The sequence below is a fragment of the Chamaea fasciata genome, unplaced genomic scaffold (genome assembly GCF_029207755.1).
Source record: "Chamaea fasciata isolate MVZ Bird 193981 ecotype frontalis unplaced genomic scaffold, bChaFas1.0.hap1 SCAF_10, whole genome shotgun sequence".
NCBI classification, from domain to species: Eukaryota; Metazoa; Chordata; class Aves; order Passeriformes; family Sylviidae; genus Chamaea; species Chamaea fasciata.
Window position 1 is genome coordinate 12,898,644 of NW_027094095.1, and position 21,416 is coordinate 12,920,059.

At 39.7% G+C, this 21,416-nt stretch overlaps 1 long non-coding RNA gene across 1 annotated transcript; it reads left to right on the forward strand.

Annotated features, from left to right (window-relative positions):
• Positions 1–13,011: 13,011 nt before the first annotated feature.
• On the forward strand, positions 13,012–14,349 carry LOC136294920 (uncharacterized). The gene is made up of 3 exons (XR_010722526.1): positions 13,012–13,066; positions 13,726–13,789; positions 13,929–14,349. It is a non-coding gene; the product is annotated as an uncharacterized lncRNA (long non-coding RNA).
• The last annotated feature ends 7,067 nt before the right edge of the window (positions 14,350–21,416 follow it).

Here is a 21,416-nt window from a genome sequence, read left to right on the forward strand (position 1 = left end):
GCTGATTTCATAGCAAGACTGCTGTAAAATATGAGTGGGTGATAGCAATATCACCTATGGCTACCTCAAGAGATCAGCTACTTTATACATGAGTTTTTGTATCTAAAGGAGGGTGCTGAAACAGAAATAAAATAGTTAACTATCAGATAGGAAAACAGAGGTAGCCTTGGTTTATTCTGTGAAGAATATGGAAAAATAAAGACCAAAAAACCCCGAACTCAAGCCAGTGATTTTCATGTAAAAGTACTTGTGCAGGGTATCTTTTAAAGACAACGTGCATGTCTATTCAACACTGTTGCCAGGTCACATGCTGCTGTTTTCACATTTGACTGTAGAGTTACTCCTCAACTCTTACTCCCATACATTGTCCTTTAAAGAAAGGTGTGTTTCTGGAGGCAGTCTTTTCTAAGAACAAAATTCACCTTGATCTGACATTGCAGGTGGGATTAAGAAAATGCTCAGCTTTATTAAGTGCTGGGAGAAAACCTTTATGTCCCTCACAAGATTTAGACAGTGCATGTGTAATTCCTTTGCATACTTCTAAATGTATTAAAAAGGAAATAAATGAAAAATCTAAATGCTAAACTTCATATCATTTTTGTCCAGCTAAAAAAGAAATTAAATAGCAGGTTACATCAATACAATGTTGTCTGTGTCAGTGACACCTCATTAACAGATGCTGTTATAATATAGATCATACATTTTCACTGAGAGAGGGATGTGCGTGATAGCTGTCCATCAACAGATAATTTAAGCTGACTCCAGAAAACACTCAGATTCAGTCTTCTGTGGATATCTTCTTTTACTGGCAGTTTTGCCTGCGTTTTCATTGCTTGCAATGGCCATTTAGCTGAAGAAATGCAACTCCCAGCATGAAAGGATTATTTTGCTAATCTTCCTTAAGGCTTCCCCCCGAGTATTCTATCAATATGAGGTTGTTGGTAGGAGACAACATAAACCTAATATAAATCCTGTTTTTTGGAACTGTGATTTGAAGTTGCACAGCATTCCACAGTCATGTGGAAGGGTATTTTGTAGAATGCTTGTTATTCATTCTTTCATTCTGATGTCTCTTAAATCTAAGACCCAATAGGAATAATGTTTTCCTGTAGCTGCCTTGGCAAATATGGCTTTTATTACACAATTTTCAAATCCAATTAGACTTATGCCACCCTGCTGAGGCATACATTAAAATTTAGCTACTGAATCTTATGGAATGACCTGCTTCTTGTGCCGTAGTACTTCTTCCTTTTAGTAAAGGATTCTTCAACCTGAAATTTATTTTTTCTGTTTTTCTACAGTGGGTTCTTTTAGTAAAGGAAAAATATGGAAACACAGAAAATGTATTCAGAGGCAGTGCTGTAAATAGGACAGCCTGTTCCATCTGAGATAATAGAGATGACCCGCTGGTTAATAAAAGATAAAACCATTTCCAGGGCCCTGAACTAACTGCAAGAGAATCCAAAAAGAAAAGAACCTTTTCTGTGTAGGTTTTTTAGAAAAGCGAAATGAGAAAAAAACCCAAAAAACCAGCACCCTTCCACCTCCATCCTACATGTGCATTGGAAATATGTCTCATTAACTAGATGAATCTACTGTCCCAAAGGTACATTGCAATGTGATTTCACCAAGAAAAAAGATTTACTGAGATTCTCCTTCGTGAAAGAGATCCGGCAAAACCACAGATCATTATAGCCAGAGTTGGGCCTGACAGATTCTTGCTGTTTGACTGACCCTAAATTTTGTTAAGTGTGAGAAAATTTTGCCTAGCCCATCAGAATATGAACTAACACACTAAATATTTTATTCTGTGCTAAATTAGGTATTACAGGTTTTAATTCATCTTCATCAAGCATCCTTATTGAAAATAAAATAGGCTCAACTCAGCAGAGTAGGAGAGGCATAATAATTAAAGCACAAATAAGTAGAGCATGTGACTCTATTAAAATTTATTATTAAGCTATTCTTTGCAAAACGTGTCATAGCTTTAGCAGTGCTTTGCCATAATGAAGTGTTCTAGCCAAGGCCCTGGGGTTTTGGATCTGTTAATCCTGCAAAGCCGGTCCTGGAAAGTGGGAGGGGCTGTGTGGCAGCATGCAGCCCCTTGGTACTTCACTTCCCATCATTTGAAGAGCAAAGTGCCCCAAGCCATAGATCAGGGGAGCCTGCAGCACTCTGCAGCCCCACTGCAGATCCCACCCTCGAGCAGCAGACTGCTTTCCTTGGGAGCCTCAGGGAAAGGCCAGACCTGCTGGAGCGCAGTGAGGTGCTGGAGATGGTGCTCAGTCATTCCTTGGTGCTGAGATACAAAGCCTGTGCCTGCACAGTGTTGTGCCTGGGACTGATCTGCCAAGTTCCAGCTCTGGGATTAGGGAGCCCAGCACTGCCTTTGCCTTGCTCCTCCCTGAGCCAAGCATGAGCGACGTGACTGAGGCTTGGATGTGGCTGCTTTGTTCTGCAGATCTAGGCCTCCAGACTGAAATCCCACCTGGTCTAAGAAGGGCCAAAAGCATTTGCTTTGGACACTTCAATAAAAACTTCTCTGTTTGTAGCAAAACTTTCTGGATGGCACTGTGGTTTATCTTTTTTTATCTATTATATGTTATTTTCATTCCTCCATTTGTATTTCAATTCATTTTCACTTGTGTTGTTCTGAGATTCTTACACTGACACCATCCTGTCTATGAGTTCACTTAATTTTTCCCTACAGCTGCAGGCTGAAAATATTTTTTAGCTATGGCTGTGGCAAATGACTAATCTGCACACATTGCTCAGGAACATATTGTGTCACGTTTGCTTAGTGAATGATCTGGTCTCAGAGTATACAGGAAGTCTTTCTGTCATTTGTATTAAGATTTTTTTTTTTGTGACCATGAAGTTTGAATGCATAGGCTTAGGACTGTGTTAATTTTGCTTTTCTGCCTTGTTGCCTTGTGATATTGTGCTTCTTATTACAACTTTTCAATTCTTCATTGAGTCTATTCAATTTCCAGCAGAATATGCCTGGAGATAATCACCCTTTTTCCCTCTGCAATACCTGTGCTTTCTTGTCAGTGATTCACTCAGACACTGTTCCTTTCCTGAACATGCAGTTTTAATAGAAATGCCAAAGGTAGTGAGCCTACTTTAATGACTAAGTGCATTGAATGTCACAGAGTGGATGCACTGAAAAAGGAGTTGAGACATTCCCCCAAAAAACTTTTGAAGCCAAATAAGAAATTTGGCTAATCTTTAGGAGCAAGATTGTGACGGTGGTCTTGTGTAGTAGAGAGCTCCCTCATTTCATACCCTGAGGGAGCTAGTTTGTGTCTCTTTCCCAGAGGTGGGACAGCATCAGGAAATTTGTCACTTCACACCTGCCAGGACAGTGGCTGGGCAGGAATAACATGCAGGAAATGACTGCAGCCTTATTTTCTTCACCTTCCCTCCTAAATGGCCTTTGTTTCTGGTTTGGAAGTATAATAATTTACTGTTCACTTTTGCTCAGGGATGGACATGAAGGCAAAATCAACCTTCTGTCAGAAATTACGTGAACTAGTTGGTTTTGGAGCCATCAATTCATCACTGGCACTTTTTCTAATCAAAACAATGGTACTCCGACTAACAGTGCTCCAACTAACTGCTCTCCAGTTCTTGTTTATGCTTTATTTATATCAGCCTGTCTCCAGAGCCAAGAGGAGCCATTGTCAGTGAGAGATTGTTTTCCTCTCTCAAGTTGGACAGCCTGGGTAAAGCTCGGGGCTGTTCCCAAGGTGTAGGAGCCGGCAGGGTGTAGGTAGGCAGGCTCCCAGCTTGCTCTGCACAGGGCAGTCCCTCAGGAAGCAGGGCTCTCCATACAGAACACTCCTCCTTCAGTTGTTGCCAAAGACAGGAGTCATCTGACCCATAAATATTAGAGCTGAAAAGACCCCTGGGGTCACCAGCTCTGGCTTCTGCAAACAATGTAGCTTGACGTGATCCTCAGGGATGAACATTTGCCTTGAAATCAGTGACCCTCTGTGCCAGATTACCTCCCTCCTCTCTCATTTAGGCCTATTGAATCTACATTTTCCCCTTCAGTAATTCTGAGCTATTACTATGCTTCTACCTGCTTTCCCCATGCTGCCAACCGTCCTCCCACACCACCCTCCACCTTCTTGTTATTAATTCTTCTTAAGTACTCACAGCCTGTTATCATTTCATCTTTTCTCTAGACAGGGCAAATTCAACAGTTGGCTTTCTTGCCTGATTCCCCTTAACACAATAGCTGCTGTCTTCTGAACTTTGAGGATTTTTTTGTTTGCTGCCTGCCCTAGTTAAGTGTTCTTTCTTCTTTAAATCTAACATGATTTCCTAGTAGGGAATGCTCAGAGCATTGCAGATGCAGCCTTACCAGCCAGGACTGTGTAAAACATTTCAATTCCGTGTATAATATCTTACTGCTTGTAGCCACAAGGACAGTAATCAATGGGATTGCAGAAAACACTGAATTTTACAGAAATCAAAGGAAAAAAATCACTGAGCCCTGTGGAAAGGAGTGAAAGATGAATTAGGACAGAAAGATTAAGAAATGTATAGAATTATATCTCCTTAATAATCCAAAGACAGATATCTGTAGATTTATGTTTTATTTTTTAGAAAAAAAAATCTATTAAGTCTTAAGGGAAAAAAAAGGAATTATATTTTAAATCCTTATTTCTTCTGTTCTACAGAAAATGCTTTGGGCCAACCTTTTTTACTGATTATTAGCCCACGCTGAGTGCACACAGCACTTTGCCCTTGGTCTGCAGGGCACCCCAGTGCTGCCATCACACAGCACAATACCCAGAACGCTGCCTCTTCTTGCCTGGCTGATGCATCACATTCTAAATCACAGCATGTATTGAGTGCAGGTGAAATAACTTAGCATAAAGACAGGGTCTGGTTTGAAAGAATCAGCCCCAAGTTGGGTTTGGAGTTAAGAGCATATTGGTATTAATACTGTGAAAAGGAATATATAGCCTATCTCTTTTAAAATTGCTTTTAAATTGAGGGTGGGGAAGGGTTGGCTTATTATATAAGGTTTATATTTTTATTATAAAAATTATGGCTTATATATTATATGTTAGCTCTAATTTTAATTGCAAATAATTTTGCATAATGTATGTGCTAGATTGTCTGAAACAAGCATATGATACCTCATCATACTTCTCTCTCAATACATTGTGAAAAAATAATGGGGGAGAAGGATATCCACTTAAAACCATAAAATCTTTAATTAAAGGTATCTATATGGGAAGCTTCTTTCCTCAGAACATTATTAAATATTGCCACCTTCAGGTGAAAGTGTATCTAAACATTTAAGGAGACTTTTTTCACACATACTCTTAAAATTTTTCATCTTAACTATTTTTAAACCATGTTTATGATTTTTCTTCTGACAGTTGAGCACAGAAGAGCAGACAGGGTGGTGTGCTGAACTTGGGGAAAGTCAATTCCTTGAGTTTGAGTAAAACAAAGAGTGGAAGAAAGCACCACAGTTAATACATTAAACCCATTAAACATTGTGTGGTTTCCTTGAACAAATCACCTCAGAGAACTAGAATCCTGCAGTTTACTTTTATGTGGCTTTGCCTCTTGCAAAACTTCTTCCAAGTTCTCCCTTTCTAATATGGAAGAATAAAGATGATTTTTAAATTGGCTTGGTTGAAATTCAGGTCAAAGTTAAGCTTAAATTTATAAGAGAAATTCCCTAAATGAAGGAAAGACAACTAATTCTGCTGGAAAAGAAAGGAAATTTACGATTAATCAAACAGTGATATTAATCTACAACAAAATTCTCAAAGCTATTTGCCTGTACTAAACATTTCAATTTCTCTTTAAGTTTAGTGAAAAAAACAATTATAAATACAAGAACCCCTACTGGAGAGGGGACTCAAATTAAGTAACATTCACTTTGTTCCTGGTCTTGCCTCTGCTGGTTTCTTCCAGTGCTAAGTAGGGAGATTGGTCCATGGCAGTGAGTTATCGATTAACTGATGGCCGGATCCCATTTCCTGGGTATCTAATGTCAAATTCTTTTGAAACATGGCATTACACAAACAGTGCCTTCCACCCAGAGAAAAATGTCATGCTGTTCAGTAATAGCAATGGCAAACACTCCCTTTGGACTGAGCATAACGCTCCACTTCCCACTTAAATGGTTTTGCACTGTCGCACTAAAGAGCTGGCACATTACTCCCCACAGGTGGCTGCATTTCAGCGCCTGGGTGAAGAGAGTCTCTATTTCATCTTTCAGCTGTAGTGAGTACTAAACATAATATGGGGCTCCTCTATTTCCACAGGCTATTAACCTTCCAAAACATTTATCTCTGATGCTAAACTTTCTGGGACTTCAGCTCCAATTCCAGCAAATCTCTCTATTCAAAAACAATGCATTGAGAATGAATTAGGTCCCCTTGCAGCAAATAGTCACCATATGCCAGAGCTAAACACAGGCTAAAACAGCTTTCTGAACTTATTCCTTCTCAAAAGTAACCATTTTATTTTGGCAAGTTTGAGCAAAACTTCTTCATCCATTTTTGAATGAGAGAGTGTCAGTAAGACAAATAATCTTACTGAACTTCTATTCATAAAAGCATTTTAAAATATTGTACTTTATAAATAGTATTTTCATAGCATTTACAAAATGCAGCAGAAGGTCTGAAGAACTGAAAGCTGACACCTCTAAAGGAAAATGGTAGGTCTGCAAGACTTGGCATAAAAACACCTTGACTTTCTTCTAGGGATGTACATCCAGCAGACGAACACAACCTCCTGAACAAGTGGTTTAAGTTCCCTGTTTGCTGCAGGTAATATTTGCTTAACAGAGCATATGAGAAGGGTGGATCCCAGTAGGCAGCTGGGAAAGTTTAACCACGGGCACTGCAACAGCTGCAGTGTCAGTACAGTCCCGAATGAACTTGGAGGGAGACACTTTATCAAGGAAAGGGACGCATGCGTGGTAGAGCTGACCTCTGTAATGATGTGCCTCCCCACCCAGCCTGAACTTTATTTCCATAACCCTGCTCAAGTGGAAACCACCAGTGGCAGCCTTAGAGCATGTGCTGGTCATCATGGCAGCAACCAGCTCAAAGCAGATCCAGAGGAGGCAGCAAAGAGTCCAGTAGCTAAGGGCTAATTTGAGCAATACACCCACCTATGCACAGAGCTGCCCACTGTCCATTTCAAGCCAAATTTGCAAGAAATAGATATCTGTACTTGGAATTCTGATTCTGTGATTTTGTTTCATAAACAGTGGACAGCCCACAGCCCATTGAGATCTCCTGCCTGGCAGTGGGCTGCACACCAGGATCTCTCCTGAGGTAGGGTTGCCTCTCGACATTTCTACTATTCAAACCTGAGAAACTCTTTATCACATCAGATACTTAGTAAATGAATTAGGAATAGACACACTGAAATTCTGAAATCTTAGCTAAGTGACATAAGGATGGAGGGTGAGTATATAATCCTTTGGACATGAACCATTGACCAAGTCTGGGACCAAGTCTGGATTCAGCTGCTCCTGAACTCTCCCCTGAGATGTTTAGAATGCAGGGGGGGTCCTTTATGAACCTCATGGTCTTCCTGAAAGTTCTGTCTGCTCTGGTTCTTTGTGCAGTAAATTCTTGTGTACCTCGCCATCAAATCTTGTTAAAGCAGTGTTGTTAACTCAGTGTCTTTTCTCAATCTAATATATTGTTGCTTTTCTCTTATGAGTGAATGCATCACTCCATCCACAACAACTAAACAAGATGCTGCATATGCCATGTATATAAAGTACTGCACAACTCTTGCAGAGAAAGTAATAGCTAAGCATTCAATACCTCATTTTCATTCCCTCTGTCGTTTAGAAAATGTGGCTGAAGATGAGATATTCTCTGCGTTTATAAAATGGAGGATAGGATTATAACAAAAAATGAAGGGCTGTAGAAGAGGATGGTTAGTCAGAAATACTTTCTACAGTAGAAAGAGGAAATAAAACTGAAATTAGGTACTAAAGGGAGGAAAACACATCCAACAGTAATTCAGCATTCAGTCACTGGCAAAGGGAGCTTAGCAGTCCAAATAAGAGATTTTGAAATATTTAATCTGCAGGATCCATTGAATCATGTATAGGAGGAGATGTCTTGGCTGTTTTCTCAAATTAAATTGATTGAGGTCTTTGCATTTTATTACATGGATTTGTTCTGATTAGTTCTAAATCTAAAAGTCTTTCTTCCAAAGGAAGATTCAGAAACTCAACAAACTTTGGGGTTTGGGGTTGGTTTTTGGTTTTGGTTTTGGTTTTTTTTTTAGTGTCATGGGTTTTTCTCAGAAACACTGCAGCATTTTTTCCTGCGTCCATGGTAGAAAAACTGCTGTGGTTCAGTGTGGCTGGATGGGAGCAGTTATGACACAGTCACCCTAGTGGTATCAGAACACGAAAATCTCGGAAGGGCTTGAGGATGAATGGCTTATATAAATGTGGAATATTATTACTATATACTCAGCTGGGCCATACTGAATAGGGTTAGCTGCTATATTGGGTCTATCTCCGTGGAAACTGGTGAGAGTCTAGAGTATTGACTGCTAGTTAATCAAGATAGTATTGGCATATGCTCTGCTTAAGAGGTCTGACTTAGTTTCTGCAAAATAAAGTGCCCTTTAGCCAGGTGACAAATAAGTGTGAAATCCTGAACTGGTTGTAAAATGCACAAGTTGCCAAATCAAGATAAAGGATCCTATTTCCCCAGTTCCTTGGGCAGCTCATACAGGAGTGGTAGGAGCAGTCTGCTAGCACCTCACCAAATCACTGTGGGAGGCGCTGACAGGCCACTGGCACCATTAGTTCTTGCCTGGCATTTCTGTAGTTCATAACAAGCGAGTGAGTGCCGTGCACCACCTAACCAGACACACCCAGACACTGCCACACCGCCCAGAAAAGGGCCTGGCCTCTCCCAAACGAGTCCCTGTGTGGGCAGCACCTTCTTCCCAGGTGTCCTCAGGGCTAGATTAGCACTGCTTTTGGACTGCATGAGGAGACCTGCTCCACAAGATGTCTGGCATTGAACTTCTTCTTTGCCACCTTCAAGCATGCCTGGGCCACAGTGGACTTTTTAATGTGAATTTGGGAAAGTATCCTGGGACTGTGACTCTGAAATACAAAACAGGAGTTCTGATATATTAAACAGCTGTCTGTAGAAGAACTTACTCAGTATATAGTGTTGAGAAGCACTGGGTTTGATGGACTTGGCATATGTGGAAGTGCCACAGCTTTGTTTTCTCAGCCTTAAGCCATTCACTTAGCCCTACCATAGCAAGAGTCCACAATTTTTTCCATAAGTATTCTGATTTTCTCTTACCCGGAAAATCATATAGCCTCTTTGTAGGTACAAAAAAATCCCAAAACAAAAATTCTTTAATTTCTATGTTAGACAGATAATCATGCTAGTAAACACTGCAAATCATTGTGGTCTTCATAATGGGGCATTAAAATAAAAAGGCCAAAAATGCTCTGTCGTGATTTACAGCCTTGCTGGTAAACATCTTGGGCTGTTTTATTTACCATGAAACCAAAGAGAATTAACCATTTCTCCTGTATGGAAAAACCCCAAAGACTGATAAACATTTTCCAAATAAAAATTAGTAAAGTCACCATGAAACTGGTAGATCGTCTTGGTAATTATTTAAGCATTGTTTTTAAAATTATTATTTGATACATGATGTGTTGTTTTCCATATTGGAAATACTTTTGAATATTCTATGCAGTGAATCTGGTAACTGCTGGAAGCTGTGTCTTATTATAGCTGCTTGAAAGATGCATTGTAAACTTAAAATAATTCAAAGTGCATTCTGCTCCAGAGTTTTCATAAAAATTCAGTGTTACTATGCTTCTCTTTTCACGCTGTCAGCAATTTTTGGACTCTTCAAAACTTTGGATTTGCTTCTTATTCTTAACTGAAAGACACAGTAAAAACTGAGAACCCCATGATGTTACATTCTTTACGTCTAGCATGGAGTAAAAATCTGATATTTGTCAATAAGCTCTGATGCCTTGTATTCTATACTGGACCTATTTGTTGAAACCTCAGCTGCTGAAACAATGTCCACAATTAGTTGCATCTAACTTACACTGTCTGAGAATTAATCTGGTTTCTTCTTCTATGAGCAGCTTGTTTGGTGGAGTTCCAGGACCAGGTGAGGTATGAGTCTCTTTCTGCAGAAGCTTATCCCTTGGTTTCACTAACAGAAAGGGTTGGTTTAGCCTGAGCATTACTTTTTCCTTTCCTGAAAATCTGGATTTCTTGTCCTTAAAATCATGTAACTCTTTGCATGCTTTCAATTTTGATCTTTAAACAGAACATTACCTTGCTTGTTGTTTATCTTTGCATTTTGTTTTAGGATTAGCACACTATTAAAAATATCTTCTGTATTTTTCCATCTATTTTGCATTCAAGTGAAAGGGAGGCTGTGAAAACTCTGTCTCCAGTGTTCTGTACACCTCACCTAATCTGCCTCCTGGGTGAACAGGGCTATTCAGTGCAGAGGCTCTCAGTGGGACCAAGGAAAAGTCAGGGGTATCTCCTAAAGAAAATGCTCAGAAAAGCTCATAGGACAGCCCATAAAGTATTCCAGACTCAAATATTCTATTTACAATTACAGCTGTATAATCTAGAGGAGTATCCGAGTATCTTCTGATTTAGAGATGTAACAACAAAATGTAGCCATATTAACTTAGCTGTTCATAGGCTGTGAGAATGTCAGTTATGGATAGTTTGGTCCTGGATAATTAGACAAACTTTTTTTTTTTTTAACTGCTGTAGGAGTTAATTCTTTATGTGTTCTTAATTTATTGTATTTCACAGGGAAGATTTACCAGTCTTGTAATTAGTTTTGTTCTCTATAAGCCTTTTCAAGACACTGGATGAAAAAAAAATTATGATCAAGACTAATGATGGACATGGATCAAGATGCCTTTTCTCTCCGTCATGAAATGGAATGTTATGAAAAGGTTTCCTACCATTATTAGTTTAGGAAAGAAGAATCAAGTCAAAAAACAGGACAAAAAATGAAGAAGGTAAAGGTGACAGCAGGCAGAGAAAGACCTCTTCATCTCTAGCCAGTTTGCTACAAAATACCTTTTTGTCTCTCAGCACCTCCTTTCATTCCCGCTATTCCCAGATTATGCTAAAATATTTACTGAGGTTGGTCTTTAAACCCACAGCAGCTAAACAGTTTAGCATGGGGTGAATTTATAACAGGTTTCTCATAATTTGTGCCCAGGGACATCATTATGCAACTGTCATGCATAACAGTCAGGCTAAATGGGGAAACTAAAAGGAAAAGAAAGGAAATCACTCATGGACATGCCTGAGAATCAACACAATCATTTTCTCTGATACAATTCAGTCATATTGTTAAAATATATGCTTGGACCATTTAAAAACTTTTATTATTTACTGAATAAGCTGTAACATCTCTGAAACTTACTGCAGTGTTTATTCAAGAGACCAGCTCTGTATTTTTGGTCTATCATGTCAAAATGCATTTGAGCAATTATAAAAGGGCACATTTTACTCAGTGTACCATACTGGCTCCTCTGGAGCCTTTTAAGTTGCAAAGCATTTTGTAGTAGGTTGCAATTCCAATGTTAATGCAGGCATACTCATGGCATGCCCTTTCAGGAAGATCTAAGGACTGATTCCTTTCTAACCAGGTCCCTGCCTGGCCAGGGAGATTGTTCCTAGCAGCATTTTGTTGTGCCAAGATTTTGTCTCTCTCCATAAAATGAGACTTGCATTCTCTCTTGTCATCAGGCCAGTGGGATTTGATGGTACACTCCAAATTTCACTGGAGGATTGTATGGTTAAACTAATGTGAAAAAACCAAAACTTCCTCCAATTCTCTGGGAATCCCTGTCTGCTTGCTTGAAAATCTTTTTTTTTCTGGTGCATCTGTGAATATCTCCTTGACATTCTCTCAAGCCCACAAATTTAGTGGGTTTTTTTTTAAATAACACACACTTTGTCTTACATCGATTTTTGTTAGTGTTTCCCTGCAGAGGGGATCTGTATGTTTGTGGTGATCCAAAGAGGAAGGTGAAGCAGCAAGCTGGAGTGTCCTGGGAAAGCCTGAAGTGCAAGGCTTTACTTCTCAAACCAGGAGCATCTCTTCAGGCTGCAGGAGGGAGGAGCACTTCTGTAAACAGCAGTCTCTCAAGACTACAAGTGTTTTCACCTATGCCTGGCTTTCCCACAATATGAAAACCTTGCTCCTGAGTTATCTACCTCAGGCCCTTTGACGAGGACTCTGTATTTCCTATGAAAACACCTCCATAATTAAAACATGGTCCAGAATCTCTGTTACTCCATGTTTGTTTTAGGGCTGGAAATATTTAATATTATCTTCTCTGCATTCCCTTACTTTTGTGAAACAAAATTGATTAGTTGTTGGATATTTTTTATTTCTACCTTTTATTGTTTTAGTTCCTTCAAAGCTGCTGGCATTGCTGAGGCATTAACACCAGTAAGAGGGGAGTTTGCATATGTAAATTTTACTCCCTTAATTAAAAGCAGGAGCTTTTAATTACTTGATTACAGTGCTGAGCCTCAGAGCTGCAAATATGTAAACAAAGGTTACATGCTCAGAAAGGAAAATTGAGCCCTAAGTCGCAGTTTTGTGATAGACTTCTGTTAGTTTTTAGTTAACATGAAGCCCAGTGCCAAATTTAATTCCTTATTCCTAGATTGAAGTGCATGTTCTTCCAGAAGCATGCTTTGTGGTTATTTTCTTTGGTTTTGGGATTGTTTTCTTCTCATTTTCTATTTGCTCTTCTGACTTGGAATGCCCTTGTTTCCTGGCTGGTAGCAATGAAGCAATTAAGAGCAGGTGTAGTTTGAAGAATGTGATGCAGCATCTAGAAAAAGTGATTAACAGGAAAAATAAGCCACAGGTTTTAATTTGCTTCTTAATTGCCATCCAGGTGTGGCCTTAAGTCCTTCAAAATCTGAGGATGTTGGGCTTTTGCTGACTCCAGGAGTTGTGAGGACTGACTTGAAGACTGGCTGCTGCACCTCAGAATAATTTGGTGAGACTTTGTCTCTTGTGGTGACCACCGTTCTCAAAATTGCCTTTTCCTGTCTTTGCACAGTGGTCCTTAGTCCCCTCAGTTATCCTGGTAAATTGGGTCATACAAACCATGTGGCCACAAGAAAAACAAAAAGACAAGCAGAGCACCCTGGTACTGGGTGCTTTCACTAAAGCAGCTGATTTCAATTATCTAGCTCTTTGCACAGTTCCATAAAGACTGCTGGCATGACTTAGAGCCCTGGGGTGAAGCAGGGGAAGGGAGAGTTGAGGAGAGAGATGTGCTGAGGGGCAGGAATTTCTTAGCCTGGATATACCAATTGTGTGAACATGTTTTGTAGACAGACCCTCTCTGACAAAGACAGTAGTGTTACACTTTAGATTTTCTAAGCACAAAACAGTAGAGCAATGCAGGAGATTCCCTTTCCTTACACATGTAAGTCTTACTGAGCTGACAAGTTCCCTTTTTGATCAGTCACTTATCTCCCAGTCTTAACGAATAAGAGCAATCCTGAAACAGAAACAGGGATGAAAAGGACACAAGATATTTTACACTGGTGTAGTTCTGACAAACCCATGTTTCTCTGGGTGCTTCCTTAAGAAGTCCTGTGTATGGTGCCACGTAGGAATGATATTCTCTACTCTATCATGTTGCTTCAGGGGCTTTGCCAGGCAAAGGTGGCTCTACGTGCTGCTAGGCAGCACATAACAGGACCTGTTTTAGGTAAGGAGCTCTGGGATTTTCTGAGGTTATGGTGTGGTGTGCTCTGTTAGCACTTTTTAAAAAGAATATTGCAGGGAATTATATTTTGACTGTGATCTTTAATACTTTGGGGTCTTGTCTTCTTGTTGTCTGTCTACAGGCTTTTGCTGATGTGAAGGATATGAAGCAAATTTTGGTATCTGCACAAATGATCCCCCAGAAATAGCAAAGGCTGCAGCCCATACATGATATTTGCAGTTTGTAAATTCCGCTAACTCCTTTCACTGAAGGGTACAATTCAGACTCCCTCTCCACACACAGCCTCTAATTGATTAGAAGCAACTAACTACGAAAGAAAGTTTGTGCAATAAATTGCCACAAACTTCACAGGTGCAATGAAAGCATAGCTGGCAGGACCCAAGTTCAAGGCGGATCACAGCTGCACAAGTACCGATCAGAGTATAGCCTTGGGAGAGATTTATTTTCATTAAGAAAGACAATTTTGATCAAACCCCATTGAATCAAGGCATGTATTTACTGACTCCACATACTGACCCCAGCATAAACACTGAGATTGCTGTTCTCTGATCTGTGACATAGAAGCTTCACATTGCCTGGAAAATGTATATTTGCATTTTGCCTTAATTTGGCACAGTGCTTAGAACACAGCATAATTCACAAACTGGATTATTAACAGAAAGCAATGCATTTCCTGAAGATGAACTAGAACCCAAACACCAAGAGCAAATTCCTGTTATCAAGGTAAAGTATATTATTTTGTCAGTTCCTGCATACCTCCCATTACCACTGATGGCAGTTCCAGCCACACGGATGTGGATCTTTCATTAACACTAATGGGCAATACACACACATAGATCTTGGGCTAATACTGGTGGGAATTACATATACGTGCAACATTCATTAGCATTAATGAGGGTTCTCCTGTGGGTAGCTAATGATCGTTAATGGGAATTACACACACGTGTGTTTCTCATCAGCATTAGTGGCACGTGCATCTCTCATTAACATTGATGGAAAATGCAGGAAGTCATATCTCCCATTAATATTAGGAGGAAAATTGCACTACTGTAAGGAAAAAGCGATTCCTGACACATCCTGAAAGAGAAAGTTTGAGCTGTTGTTAATTCTGTACCAAAACTGCTTCAGTTTGTGCTGTCCTTCTGTGGATGATCCAAGTCTCCACGACCTGGGCCGTCAGGCATAAGTTTTGTTACCTCACGAATGAAGTAGCTCTGCAAAAGCCCAAACATTCTTTTCTTTGGAACCAGACAGCATGTCATCTGTGTGGGCTTTTTTAAACAAATGTATTTCTGAATTGCTGCTATTTCAAAGAAAAGTCTGTATATGCTTTTCACAGCATAGGGTGGCACACACCAGCTGCTGAGTTATTGCCATAAGCACACCAAATTTACTATAAGTTCTTGTCATCATGACTCCATTTTACATCATGCACTAATGCAGTATTGTGTTAAACTCTGACATGGTTCCTGATGAATATAGTAGAGACTAAAGGCCACAGCCTCCCCTCAGAGTAAAAAATGGTATGAATTTACTACAAGACAGAGATTTTTATCCCTCCAGTTACAAAGGCATTAAACTTCAGTAACCCTTTCAAAAATGTGTTCTCACGCCTGCCAAGTGGTTTCCATTGGCTTTTCTGTAGGACTGTAGTTTGAGTCTCCTTCAGAACACGTGCCAGGACTGTTGGCTACAGTCAGTGCAAGCTCAGGGATCCATGTGGCAGGGAAGCCGAGGGCTTTGTTCTGGGGAGAATTTCCCCCTCTCTTTTCCAAGGGCCAGCACTGCTTGGGTGGATGCTGAAGAGCAAGGCTGTCCACATGGTGTGAGCAGTGGTGACCAGACAGAGCTAAGGAAGAATGCTGATCTCCCTTTCCATTATGTATATGGAGACAGAGGAAGGTGATCGCATCAAGTCCTGAACTGGGAATCAAGTGATTTTCTACCAGTTCTTACCTTCATATCTTACAATTATCATATTTCTAGGACAAATTCTACTTTTTCTATTCTTTCGTTTATCTACCACCTTGTACACAAGAGTTATACCCTGAAACAGGATCTCTAGATGCCATTGTAAGAGCTTAGCTACAGTTAATACAAACAAAAACAATCCCATCAGATATAAGCTATTTAAAACAGAGAGCAATATATTTAGTTTTAAAAGTGCCCTTTGGTAAGATAGTCTTATTGCTTTTCTCATTACTGTGCAGAATTAGAATAACCATTGCCCATGCAAATTAGTTACAAGAAACAATATTTGCAAATAGCAGATGAAAATGAAAGGATTTTATTTGGCAAACACAACTGCTAGATCAGATTCCCTAAGGCTGGGGGAGGAAGAGATTACACCTTCCGTGCTGCGCGGGAATACCTCATTGCAGGGAACAGCAGGCTGTACCACTGAAGCTGTCTGGCCATTCCAGCAGCCTTTGGAGAGAGGCAGCAGGAGTGTGAGAGCAGTTTCCAGCTCTCACAAGAGCTGTACAGACAAGGTGCCCAGTGTGAGCCCTTCACGTGCCCCAGCTCTGCCCCCTTGGCAGCACATGTTGCACCCTCCATTATCATATACTGGTTCTGTGTCAGTATGGAGATGCAGGAGGTGGTGTTGCTTTCTTTACAAGCAGATGTTTCATTGCTGGGTTCCTTGGCCACGGCCCTTACATGGGCTCTGTATGTGACCAACTGCAATTCACATTGAAAATCAACTACCGATTCAGAGAGAGCCCACATAATGCATAAAACTGTTTCCAAGCCCAAACATTCAGACTCAGATATATGCTTACATAAGGTGCACACGTTTATCCACACTCATACACACCCATCCTGGAAAGTATAATGCAGGAAAGGTGATTCTAGTGTTAAGCTAGTCTAGGATGACAGATGTTAGAAGAAATCAAGGAAAATCATAATAATAGTATTCTGTCTAGCCACAGCAGCATTAAAGATTCTAATCTGTAACTACAGCTTTCACTTATAATTCAGACTTTAGCTGCTAAACAAACTAAATAATTTATCAAGTACAATATGTTCTAACTCTGCAGCTTGCAAAAACTGAAGCCATATCTTTATTTCAAAGAGTCACCAAATGGTGGAAATGCCAAGCTCTTCCTTAAAGGGCATCTTCCTCAATTCCCTTGGTAGATAGCACTGATTTTTTTTTTTTCCTGGAGATGTTTTATTGTTTTTCTACTTTTCATCAGGGTGGGGTTGCCATGGCAATAAAGTAGGATGTCTTGCTGGATTTCACCTTTACTGTCTTGCTTCATATGGTTCTCTCTCCTCAGAGCAAACATGGTGGACGCAATGCACATACAGATGTCTGATTTCAGATTTCTTTCTCGAGTGTGCTTGGCAGCTGCTCTCCTGAGACAGGCAAAGCAGCACTTTGCAGGCAGCAATTCACTTTACGTTCATCTTCCCGCTCTCTAGTGGCCACCATCACATCTCCCTTGCTTTGTGAGCTCACTTTTAAGATGGACAAAGCTTTTCATGAAAGACTTGCTTCCAGTGTAAACAAAACCTTTTGCTTTAGCATTCCGATTAACCAAATGACCAAATCAATTCTCCTCTCAAAGTTAGTTGAGGTAAAGTGGCAAAATATGCTGCAATAGATATAAACACCCATTGCATAGCTCAGCAATCCGTCCAGTTATCCCAGTTCCTGGATTTAAAAGGCTGAGTTTAGATTGTGATGCTGTGCTGGTGAACTGGGTCTCACCTTTCTCTGTGTCAATGTTTATTGCCATACCAGTTTTCCCATTTAGATTTCTCCCGGGGAGAAAAAGTTCAAAAATTAAATCACTCACTGGGTTGAAGATATTTCATTTTATATATCTTTCCTGCATCCTGCAAAAATAGATTATAAATCTGTTATTTATATCTGATTGTCACAGTGGTAGCATCTCAGAAATCCAGATGAAAAGGACAGAAAATGCAGACTTAAGTCACAGTCCTTCAGTGAACATTTCAGATCAGCACTTCTCTCCTTTTGGAGAATCATCAGTGGAAATAGCTGAAATTTCAGGATACCCTAATGAATAATGCATCCCATGCCACAAAATTATCACTAATATCACAAGTGTTTAAAACTCCATATCCAGTAGCTATAAGTCACAGAAGAATTTTTTAAATGCATGGCATTTTTAATATGGTGGGATTTTTTCCCATTGGTGTTTGGATTCCTCTTTGCAATTCTGCCAAAATAAAATAGGGATGTACTACATGAACTCCTGTGGATTAGCCATGATGCCTTTCTTTGTCACTTTTCAATAGTCTGCTTGTAAGGGCCAAGCTGAAAAAAAAAGTTTCCCAGTTTCCAGGTCAAGGGTATATCCTCTGCTTTCCTTCTTTCTGCCTTACTCACTAGAGTAGCATTAAGTTTCACTTTGATTTTGCTAATATTGCCTTGGCAGAACATCAGTGTCATTTTAAGGTATCATTACAATATTTGTTCTTCTGACTCCATTGGTCTCTGCCTGCCAGTCCCAATTTTTTTTTCTTGGAAAGATACTATTAGCATAATTATTATTCAAACATTATAGCACCCCAGAGACGTGGGCACTGTCTCACTTTTCCATTTAGTTAATGCCACAGGAAACTTACAATCTGGGTAGAAGACAAAAAATAACACATGTATATCAAGACAGATAAGAAGAGTGCTTCAAGGCTACATGACACTGAATGCTAAACAGTAGTGATACTAAGCAGCAGCAGTGTGATAGTGTCTCTTACTTTTGGTGCATTATAATAAAAGAGATTGAAAAGGAACCTCCGTAGCTGTTCCTCCAGAAGCTCTTTCACAGGATGGAGTACAGCCAAGAGCCTGAAGTTGCTTCTCTGAAAGTTCTGTGGTTGGTGTAAGATGTTGGCTTGTCGGATGAATGGGTGATAGGAATTGTTTTCTTAGCAAACTCAAAAGATTGAAGAAAATCTTCTGTGATGTGAGAAGTTTTAGTGCATGTTATTTTGCTGACCTGGAACATCTTTTTCCAACATGGTAGTAATGGCCTGCTAATAACCAGCTCACTGCTGCTCACTCACTGCTATCATGATGAGGACAATCTGTATTTTAGAAGACAGACTCTACTATTTCTGCCCCAAACTAATACTTCTGAGCAAAACATATCACAGCTGCAGTGATAATTGTGGTTGTAGAGCAAACTGTGCCTTGGCTGCTTCTCTCCAATTATTTTTCAGGACAGAGGCCACGCTTCCTGCTACTTTGGACAGGACCAGGCCATCTTCTGCCTTTTAAACCAAACTTCAGCCCAGTTTATCAATGCACGTGGCACAACTTCAGCTGCCACCAGTTGTGACAGTGCCTGATTTTAGTGACCTAAAAGCAAGTTTTGCACAAAAAAAAAAAAACGCTCCAGTGTTCATTCTGTTGCCTGAAATGTATGGCATGTGTAGGTCCCTTGTCCTGGAAAGCTGCTTATTTGCTGCTATTTTAGGAATGCACCAAACCCCAGAAAATATGTGAAAAGAAAAAAATCAGAATGTTTTTACAGATATTTACATTGCTTAGCATTTTTATCAGCAAGATTTCAAAATGTTTTGTGTGAATATTGCTATTATCCCTGGATATTAGCTGGTGGGACTCGGATAGCATACAGATCAGCTACTTCCTCAAATCCATGGGAGGGTTAAGTGATGAAATTAGGAATGGGATCCCCATCTTGGCTTTCTATTCCATGTTGTAACTATCACATATCTCCATGTCATGTACATTTCTGATATTTCCAATTTTATTCAGCTGCATTCCCTGCCATTTAATTCAATGGCAATATGTGCATTTGCAGGAGTGGGGTGGGAAGGCCTATTTTTTGGGTTGGCCATGTGTGCTGTTTATAGTCTAAAAAGCATGTAGTGTGAAAATCTGATGGCTCTTGAAAATATCTTCCTGGACGTTTTGCTGAGCCTGCCAGGAAAACTGTTAATTAACAAAAGTAATTTTTGTGACAGAAACAAAAAGGCTGAGCATATGCTTTGTTTATAGTTCTATACCATTTCTCTGGAAGAAAAATGGAACTTCAAGCAGCATTGAGAAGCATTAGAACTGAAAATACAGTTCATCACTTACCATGTTTACCTTGAATAAAAATAGAATTCAGTTTTTATGTTCAACTGCATTATTAGGAACGTCTAAGCATTTGATTAACAAGTTCTTCTAGGCCCAAGGACATCTGGCTGAGTCGAGGTGCTGAAGCATGTTGTGGTGTGGTATTACCTGTGTCAGCGTATGAGCTCTATCCATAGCTGATTCAAATAACGTAAAAAAAATGGATAACTGCCTCAGATTTTATTATTCTGGAGCGAAAAGCCAACTGAGGATGATTCCTAACTGCTGCTGCTGAGAGAAAAAAAAAAAAAGAATGGGCTTCACTGCTGTAGAATCAAGCCAACGCAAGGCAACAGTGCAACAGCAATAAGGATGGATTACACAGAGGTGTTTCATATGTATGCATGTGAATACATTTATGAAAAGTATTTTATTGTAGCACTTCAAAAAGTCTTGCAGGCCATTGAAATGCCTTAACTTTTATGTATTTAATATTTCAGAAATGCAATGCTAATGGAATATTGGTGCATTAAATATTTTCTGTGTGTTAAGATGGTAAAGTTATTCACAACTTTCATGTACACAGCAGGCTTCTTTAAGAACTATCTACATTCACTATACTTTTAATTTGCAACAGGAGCGTAAACAACTCTTGTCTAGGGTAGGGGAATGACAATGCTCAGTCACTGTTTAATTCACTTGTCGCTGAGATGCCTAGTAAGACTGTAAATTGGTAGTGGTCACTTGTGGCAAGAGCAGCAGTGGCCTGGGAAGTAGAGCAAGCCCTGTGACCTCCTTTTTCCAGCTGCAACAAACAACTGTCTATTTATGAGCATAATTCCAGCTTCTTTCTGCTGACCTGTGCTGGATTCAAGTTACTGTTCTAAAAGGAAAAGCCTGGCAAGGGTCATGAAAAACTTTGAATGCATTTATTTTTAGGATACTCAAGCAGAGGCTGAGCAGAGATCAGTAAGACTTTGAATAAGACAAAATCACCACTCTTCAAACAAACAGTGACTATTTGACCTATAATTGAAGATAGCTCATGGTATCTTATTTCTTGTGGGTATTACAGTACCTACATGTAGTCCAAGAGGCAAAGGAATTCTGATATCAGCACAATTCAGCCAGAGCTTGTTCAGTTAAGAACTAAGGTACATTTTGTTTGTGAAACTGGATGAGAACCATTGCAGTACATGTGATTGTTTTTCTTCAGCTGTGTGATGTCTTTAATATTAACTGTCTTTATTTCTCCCTGTGAGTAGCTCCCTGAAAAGGAATACAATATTAATAATCTTGAAGAGTTGAGAATTTTTTGATATGAACATGCTTTAATTACCTTGCCAAACAGAATCAATAAAGAAATATCTGTTGTCTTGAAAATGGTTCAGGTAAATTGAATAGAGTATTCATATGTGTTTATCAAACAGTCCAGAGCAGAATACTCTTGTTTACAGAAATTGAATGCAATGTGGCCTAAGACAGCAAGAAAGAAAATTCCTTTCTGATTAAAGAATACTGTGAAGGGCAGGTCAGCCTCTGATTTCA